This window comes from Nannospalax galili, unplaced genomic scaffold (assembly GCF_000622305.1).
Source record: "Nannospalax galili isolate Female #2095 unplaced genomic scaffold, S.galili_v1.0 scaffold168, whole genome shotgun sequence".
NCBI classification, from domain to species: Eukaryota; Metazoa; Chordata; class Mammalia; order Rodentia; family Spalacidae; genus Nannospalax; species Nannospalax galili.
In genome coordinates, this window is record NW_008357649.1 from 232,395 (window position 1) to 241,924 (window position 9,530).

Consider the following 9,530-nt stretch of genomic DNA (forward strand, 5'->3'; position numbering starts at 1 on the left):
CTGTGATTTTCACATGTGAGTTTCTTTTGTAGTTTCTGATTCTTGTGTGAGACTCAAGCCTTCAAGTTTAGGTCTGCTTCTTTTTGTGAACTTTATGTGTCTTTGTTTTTTACTTTTTGAGCATGAAAAGTTGGATCCTCTAAGCTTCTGGTTCTCTCTTTTCATTTTATATTGGAGTGGCTGGATTGCTTTTGTCTTCAGGAGTTCCCACAGAGGCCCAAGTCAGATAAGGATCAGATGCTCTCAGCCTTTCTCCTAAGGTCTGGATCCCTCCAGGAAAGACTTTGGCCTCAAGAATTTGGGAGTTGGACTGGACTGGGAGCAGGCCCAGGAAAGATGCTGGTCTAGGGCAGCTGGTGGCCATGCCACCCAGCGATGCAAAGGGAGATGGGAGTGGCAAGAGGCCCCAAGGGCTTCTGGTGACTGCACTGGGGAAGTGGATTGGTCTGGATGCAAAGGATCAGGAAGCGGAAACATCAGCCCAGGCATCCAGGAAAGAGGCTGGCAGGTTTTGCAGCCCAGGGAAACAGAGGGAGGTGAGGGCGGGACCAGGCCCCAAGGGCTCCTAGGAGAGAGGCTGGCCTGTTGTGCAGACCAGGGAAGCAGAGGGAAGTAAGGGTAGGACCAGGCCCAGAGGGCTCCTGGGGACCCCAGAAGGAACTGGGTTGGTCTAGATGCAAAGGATCAGGAATCAGTGGTGGTTCCCCTGGTGTCTGGGGTGCCAAGACAGGAATGGGACAGGTCCCAGGCTAGGAGGAGAGATGGGTGGGGGAGATCCAAGGGTGAATGAGGCTAGAGGAGTCAAGGCATGGAGGGTGCGATTGACTTACCCAGGAAAGAGGCCTGCAGGTCATGCAGGCCCAGGGAAGCAGAGGGAGGTGAGGGTGGGGCCTGGCCCAGAGGGCTCCTGGGGACCCCAGGAGGAACTGGGTTGGTCTGGATGCAAAGAATCAGGAAGCAGTGGTGGTTCCCCCAGTGTCTGGGGTGCCAAGACAGGAATTGGACAGGTCCCAGGCTAGGAGGAGAGACTGGCAGGGCAGATGGGAGGGTGAATGAGGCTGGGGGAGTCAAGGCATGGAGGGCACAATTGACTTACCCTGGAGAGAGGTCTGCAGGTCCTTCAGGCCCAGGGAAACAGAGGGAGGTGAGCAGTAGACTTCTTATGTATTTGGTCCCTGGAAACACCATGACTGATTAGCCAGTATCACAGGTCTATTCAAGCCATTCCATTGTAAATATTGTTTTCCCTTTGCTGCCCATTATGATAAGTTCGCTCACCTTGTCTTTGGTAATTCAATATTACTGCCTGACCCCTACTCCAAGGTTGTGTTACACCTATTATATTTACATTTAATTTATGCAATTGAGCTGCAGCATCTCCAACTTTGAGATTTGGCATAAGGAAAAGAGCAAAAACAAAGCTCTTCAAACGTTCTGTTGTCTCTCTCAGTACTTTCCATCTTATAAAATCAGTAAAAGGCATGTCCTCTGGGCCTTCCCATTGTGGAGGATTTGGTATTGCACTGTGAATCCACTCCAGCACACCAATTTTCCTGAGACTTACAATCCCTTCATCAACACTAAGCCAAGGGATATCAAGTATCTCCATCTCTCTGTCAGTAGGCCATCTTTTGATAAATACCTCAGCCAACCAATCAGATAAACTTTTAGCACCTTTTTTAACTGCATGAGCTTCCATATTAAACCTAGACTCTCCAGTCAGGGGGCCCATGTCAATAAACTCAGCCTGATCCAATTTTATGTTCCTTCCACCATTATCCCATACCCTTAAAATCCATTCCCAGACATATTCATTAGACTTCTGCTTGAATGAATTAGCAAATTCACTAAGTTCTTTAGTGCTGTAGTGCACCTCCTCATGGACCACACTTTCTATCTCTCCTGTAGGGCCCTGTTTAGTTTTGAGTCTGGTTATAGGTCTAGAGGCAACAACAACTGGGCCCTGAGGGATATCAGCTTTGTCTTACTGAATGGGATTAGTTTCCTCAATGGGATTAGTTGCCTCAGGCAAGGGTGGGGAGGGTGGGTCTACTGAGAGTGGGGAGATTAATTCATCAGGTGAATCATATTCCTCAGAGTCTGAAGATTCAAAATCCTCAGCATCCTCAGGGTTCTCCCACACATCTCCATCCCACATGTCAGGATTCCAGTCTTTCTGTACCAAGGCCCTCACCTTTACTGCTGACACCCTTTGAGGCTGGGAATTAAATTTGCATTGTAGGTTAGCCAAACGTATAATAAGGGCTCCAGCTTGACTTTCTGCAGCTTTAGCTCTCTGGCTGCTGGAGAGAAGATTCTCTTCCAGGGCACACTTGGAAACTTTTAAACTGTTGATTCGAATCTGGAGCTTGTCAATTTTATTATTAAGCTCATTGTTTATCTTCATCACTTTATCCAGATATGCTAGAAGTAACAAGCCAGCATCATTATTTTTCTTATTTTTCCACAAATTGTCAAATGTTTTATGTATGAAGTCACTAAATTTCTTGCTCTTCACAAGAGGTGAGTTAGGAGAGTCAAATGCATCTATCTCCATAATTGTTTCAAATAATCTACACCATGGATTTTCAGTGCTCTCCATGCCACCTGAAGACTCTGAATTGGAGAGCCTATTCCAAATACCAAAAAGCCCATTAAAGAAATTCATCCTTTCCATTCTGTTTCTCTAGAACCACTCCTGGTACCACAATCTGTATTAGTCAGGGTTCTCCAAAGAAACAGAATCGCTAGAATGAATATATATGTTTAGAGATTTATCAGCTGATGTCACAGGATAGAGTCCAAGTAGTCCAGCAATGGCTGCATCACACTGAAGAGGCTGAGAATCCATAGTCACTCAGTCCACAAGGCTGGATGTCTCAGTAGTCCCAATGTGGCACTGAAGGTCTGACGAATTCCAAAAGATCAGCTAGTCTTCAGTCTATAGCAACAAGATGAACTCACCAGCAAGAGAGAAGGCAAGCAACAAGAAGCCAGGAGTTCTCCTCTGCCATGGCCTTTTATATGGACTGCCATCAGAAGGTAACACCCACATTTAGGGTGTGTCTTCCAGCTTCAGATGATCCAATAAGAAGATCTCTCTCATTTCAGTTAATCCCAGATCCAGTCAAGTTGACACCCAGGATTAGCCATCACAATGGGTTGTATTGCCTACATGTATGTAAGTGCACCCATGTCATGCAATGCCACGGAGGTCAGAAGAGGGTTTGGATTTCCCTGGAACTGGAGTTAAGGATGGTTCATAGCTGCCATGTGGGTGCTGGGAATTGAACTCGGGTCCTCTGCAAGAGCAGACAGTGCTCTTAACCACTGAGCCATCTCTCCAGCCACTGTTGATTCTTTTTTATTGTTTAATTGTTTCTATTTCATTAATTTCTGCTATGGTTTTTATTACATCTTCCAGTGTACTGGATTTGGGTTTGTTTTGCTTTGCTTTTCAAATTCTTCTTTTTATTATTTTCTTTTTATTTTTACATAAATATTTTTAATTATTTATTTAATAACCATATAATTAGGATCAGGAAAAGGAAAGGTCAGCCCCTGTGTCCCAGAAAGAGGCTGGTGGGTGGTGCAGGCCCAGGGAAGCAGAGGGAGGATTACCCTTGAGACAGGCCTGTGGGTAGGAGAGAGGCCTGTGGAGGGTCCTGCAGGCCCAGTGAAGCAGAAGGAGGTGAGCGTGGGGCCAGGCCCAGAAGCAGTGCTCCTGGGACCCAGAGAAGGCACTATGTTGGTCTGGATGAAAAGGCTCAGGAAGCAGTATTGGTTCCCCAGGTGTCTTGGGCCCCAAGACAAAGAATAGGACAGGACCCAAACTAGGAGAGACCAGCAGGGGAGATATGAGGGTGAATGAGCCTGGGGGAGTCAAGGTGAGGAGGGCATAATGGACTTACCCTGGAGAGAGGCCTGCGGGTAGGAGAGAGCTTATATAAATATTTTTATTGAGCTTTTTTAATTTCATACAACAGTTCTTAATCAAATCTATATCCCCTCCCCCATCCCCCCACCAGACTTCATGCATTCCACCATACATGTTAAGTCCTACCCATTCAGACATTTGTACCCAAATGTCCTTCAGTGTAAATTCATCCAGTAGAGTCTAGTCAGCCCATCTAGAGATCATATGTAAGGCATACTCTCCCTCACGCAGCAGCAATCAGTCCCCATAGTTTTCAGTCTAGTACTAGTCTGCCACCTATTTCTCTATTCCCCTTTGGACCCTTGTTTAATTGAGTTGGCATAGGTCCTGTGCTGGATGCCACCATTGACACAAGTTCACATGCTCAAGCTTCCAGTGGCCTGAAAGACTCTGCTTCCCAGTGTTCATGAACCAGCTCTGGCTCTTACACTCTTTCCACCTCCTCTTCCACAATGGTCCCTGAGCCATGGTTGATGAGGTTCCATATAGGAGTCCCATCCTACACTCTGCAATCTCTTATTCTTTAAAACTTGACCAGTTGTGGCCTTCTGTGTCCATCTCACTCTGTTGTATAAGGAAGCTTTACTGGTGAGAGTTAAGGGATGCATTAGTTTTTCTCTCTACCCCATGTTCTGCTATGTTCCATGAGCCTTAGTTGTAGAGGTTCAACTACAAATGTGTCACCAAGCACTGGGCATCTCTCAGACACATGTTCTCTGTGTCTGACAGATGCACAATTCTACAGTAGCCTCCATCTGTTGTTAAAAAAAAAAGAAAAGGAAAGAAGAAAGAAAGAAAGAGAAACTTCTTCGATGAGTGTACATTATGTTTGTCTGTAAATATAAGGATCCATATTTAGCATATAGTAAGAAATTTCATTGTCTAGAGATATGAAGGAGATAGGGTTTTCTCTGGAATCTATGTCCTCTCCTGCCATGTGTATTTGGCTAAGTTTACAGTGCCACCTATGAGTTCCCTCCATTGAGAGGGCTTTAAGTCTAACTAGATAACTGTTGATTGCCCCCAGATAACAGTGCCACTACTGCACCAATAGAGGTAGTTTGCCTTGATGATCATTATGGTTATCAGGATTAGGGCTGGGTTGGACCATTGATTGTTTTTCTCCCTTAGCAAGTATATCATCATCTAGCATTGAAAGCCAAACTTTGGTTAGAAGGCTTCCAGGTCAGTTCCTGTTCCATTGCTTCAATTCTTGAGTTGTGTCATTATGTCATTTATTTGTGTTCTTTCTGATTTTTTTGTATTTTATTTATTATTTTTATTTTCTGTATATAAGTATAGTTCCTGCATGTGTGTAAGTGCACCTGTGTCGTGTAATGCCCACAGAAGTCAGAAAAGGGTGTTGAATCCCCTGGAACTGGTATTATGGATGGTTGTTAGTCACCATGTGGATGCTGGGAATCAAACCCAGGTCCTCTGCAAGAGCAGAGAGTGCTCTTAACTGATGAGTCATCTCTCCAGCCTCTCTTTCTGATTTTTTTTTAAATGTGGGCTCTTAGTTCTACAAATTTCTCTCTTAGAACTGTTTTTAATGTGTTTAGGAGTTTTTGTTGTACTGTGTTTTCATTTTCATTTATTTCAGAAATTCTATTGTGTTGTTGCTGTTGTTGTTGTTGTTGTTGTTGTTGTTGAGACAAGGTCTCCCTGTAGCCCCAGCTGGCCTGGAATTCACTATGTAGACCAGGTTGGCCTCAAACTTAGAGATTCATCTGCCTCTGAGTCCTGAGATTAAAGGAGTGCACCACCATGAATGGCTACAGGAATTCTTTTATTTCTTTCTTTTATTCATCATTCAGTAGTGTGTTTTTTAATCTCCATTAGTTCATATGATTATAAGAGTTTCTTTTGATGTTGGTTTAAAAACGTTTTGCATAGTGGTCAGATAGGATACATGGAGTTATTTCAATTTTTCTCTATCTGTTGAGTTTTATTTTGTATCCAATATGTGGTCTATTTTAGAGAAGCTTTCAGGGGCTGCTGAGTAGAATGTATATTCTTTGGTGTTTGGGTAGAATATTCTGTAAATATCTACAGAATAAGTTTTATGTGTGATATCATTTAACATTTTTTACTTATTTATTATGTATAAGTATTTTGCCTGCATGTATATAAATGTGTCGTGTGCACACAAACCTGTGGCGGCCAAAAAAAAGATATCAGATCGACTGGAACTGTAATTACAGATGTTAGGTGCCATGTGGGTTCTGGGAACTGAACCTCAGGCCTCTGTAAGGGCAGCCACTGCTCTTAACCACTGAGCCATTTCTCCGGACCATATAGTATTTAATTACAGTGTTTCTCTGTTTATGTTTTGTCCAGATGACCTGTCTACTGGAGAAAGTAGGTTACTGAAATCACCTGCTATTGCTTAGCTGGGGTTAATCTGTGACTTGAAGTCCAGTAGTATACTTTTTATGAAACTGAGTGCACCAGAGTTTGGTTATCTAAGATTTTAGTGTCTTCTTGGTTGATTGTTTCCTTCATCAGAATGAAGTGTCCTTCTTTATCTCTTATGATCAATTTTAGTTTCAAGTCTAGTTTGTCAGATATTAGTATAGCAATGCCTACTTGTTTCCTGGTCCCATTTGCTTTTTTTTCCATCCTTTAACTCTAAGGTGGTGCCTATCCTTGAAGGTAAGATGAGTTTCTTATAGACTATGCAAAGATTGATTTTGTTTCTTAATCAATTGATTTTGGAGTTGAAGCTATTAATGTTTAAAATTATTATTGAACAATGTATATTTATTGCTGTCATTTTATTTTGTTGTTGTTAATATTTTTATTGATTTTTTGTGTATTTCATACAGAACATACCAAACAATCTTATTCATCTTTATACTTCCAACCCAAATGGCACCCTCCCATAGCCTGTTAATATTTTTAAAGTTCTTATTTTCCAACTCGAAATGGTAATAAATGAGAGAATATATTCAAGCACATTGGTCCTCAGCTGCATGCCAGCACCACACTGGAGGACAGTGGAGTCAGTTTCCACATTTCCACTGATTCTAGGCAACCTAGTTTTCCCACACTCCACATCCTACTACTCATTTAAGACACTGTCATGGACCCTCCAATTCAAATAGTGGCAATTGACTTATTCGTAGTGCAACTTTCTGACCTTTCCTAATGTGGTTATTATTTCTATTTTAAATTTTCTGATCTTTAACATTTTATTTATTTTTACTGGTTTTTTCAATTCCTTCTTCATTTTGACTTGAGCTTTCTTCAGTATTTCTCTTTTCTGAATTCAGTTATCAAACCCTGAATTGTCTTTGTAATTTTATTAATATTTGTACTTTCTTGGACTCCACTCAGGAGTTTATTCCTATTCTCTTTAATTTCCTTGACATGTTTGTTCATGTTTTATTATTATTATTATTATTATTATTATTATTATTATTATACTATTTTTAAATTTAATTTTTGTGCATTTCATACATCTTTATCATATTTAGATCACTTCCTCTATATGCACCCCCAGCCCCAAAATAGAAAATTCAACAAGGGTACTAGGAAAACTAAATGTCTACATGTAGAAGAATGAAATTAGATCCATATCTACCACCCTATATAAAAATCAACTCTAAGTGGATCAAAAACCTTGGAGTGAAACCTGAAATGCTGAAACTATTAAAAAACATATGTAATGCCCTACAAGATACAGGTGTAGGAAAAGACTTTCTAAATTGTATATCACTTTCTCAGGAATTAAGGTCAACAATTGACAAATGGGATCTCATTAAACTGAAAAGCTTCTGTTCAGCAAAATAAACACTCAAGTAAAGAGATGTTGGGGACCCTGCTGTGTAAGGTAGCAGTCTCTCCATGTCCGGATAGCCCACAGGGCTCGGCGTTCATATGCAGAGACTCCTTTTATCAGCAGGGTGCCTTCCCACTCTCTTCCTGACTCATCTTTGAAGTAGCCATCACAGAAACATGGCCTCTGGCTCTGAAACTGCCAGGTTTTCCTGTGTGATAATCAGGCAGTGTCTGGCAACCTGGAAGAAGCCCACCACCACATGTAAATAGGGCATCCTAAAAGCACCTATCAACTAAGGCTTTTGCCACTGCCCCCACAGTATAAAATATCCTGGTTTCCCCTTAATAAATCGGAGTTGCATCAGAAGCTGTGTCTGAAGCTGTATCATTGAATCCTGCATCTTCCCGGAGAGGGCTGTCTCTTTGTAAACCACAACTCACGGAGAATCTGCTTACGCCTTCCCGCACCTCCCCTCATGACCTGGCAGCTGACGGATCTCAAACCCAGAGGGAGTACACAGTAGATTGGGATGGAACCCGCCCGGGCGGCTGACAGCGGTCCTCTAAGGCCACCAGCCCTGGTAGCAGAGAGCCTCAGCAATGCAGAGAAACAAGGACCCGCACCAGCGGCGTGGGAGAGACAGGTGCCAGCCAGCAGCTGGCATTCCGTGAAACCTGCACACCCATATCTGGTGCCCAACGTGAGAGCGTCTGAACTCCGTGCCAGCTAGCAGCTGGTGCCCCCTGAAACGCAGAATTCGTGAGTATCTCTCCCACCAGGAGAGCAACACAAATCTTTTTTTTCTTTCATCTCCCATAAGGAGACTAAAAAGGCAGCTGTGCCCCCAAGCCTCCCCACTCGTGGGGCCTGGCAAATCTCTCTTTCATCTCCCATCAGGAGAATAAAAAGAGAGCTGCGCCCCCAAGCCACCCCACCCTTGGGGCCTGGCAATCTCTTCTAATTTCCTCCTTTTGTTTCCGGTCTAGAGTCTTCGCGTGAGGACGTTAAAGATGGAAAGGCAACTGAAGCTTTCTGGTCAGGGCTACTCCCTGACGTCAGCTGAAGGCCTCTCTGCCCCCTAACAACCTCCGACTGCCTACACAGGTGTAAACAAAGGACCTTCTATCTAAACATCTTTCTAATATAAAAACCTGGTGACACAGCAGACACTTAAGAGTCATTAGGACAGCCGCCAGTTCCTTAAATCTGCGGGAAGGCCTGTGCTGGGAGCCAAGTGGAATCCCCTAAGATTTTAATTTCAGGCACGTTCCCTTGGGACTACTTTCCTATCCTAACACTGCTAGAAAAGTCCCAAAAGTTCTAAGGAATCTTCACATAAGCCTTGGAGTCAGCTTCTAAGGTAAACTTCCCTAATCGGTTTTGTTATCCTGCCCCCCAGGGCATTCAAACCACAGCTAAAACCAGTTAGGTGAGACTTTAAATTAACAAGCTCCTGCAGAGCACCTGAAGGCTCAAGGTGGCTCGAGTTAAACAAAAGATTTAAAAGTGCCATTTTTTCCTCTGCAGTCTAAAGGCTCGTGCCTGTCAGAGCGTTCCAATCCTTTAGTGTCAGGCTGCTGCAGGAATGTTAAACGCTAAGACAATGCTATTTCCTTTTATAATTGGTAATTCAACATCACGCCAGAAAAAACTCCAAATTCATTCCCTTAAAACCTTACTTAAATCAAGAGGGCTTAAGATCTCCCAAAAAGAAAGCTCAAAATTTTGGAATGAAGTATATCAATTTGTGCCCTGGATCCTATCAGCAGATATTTCTGATCCGGAGGTCTGGACTAACATTGCATATCT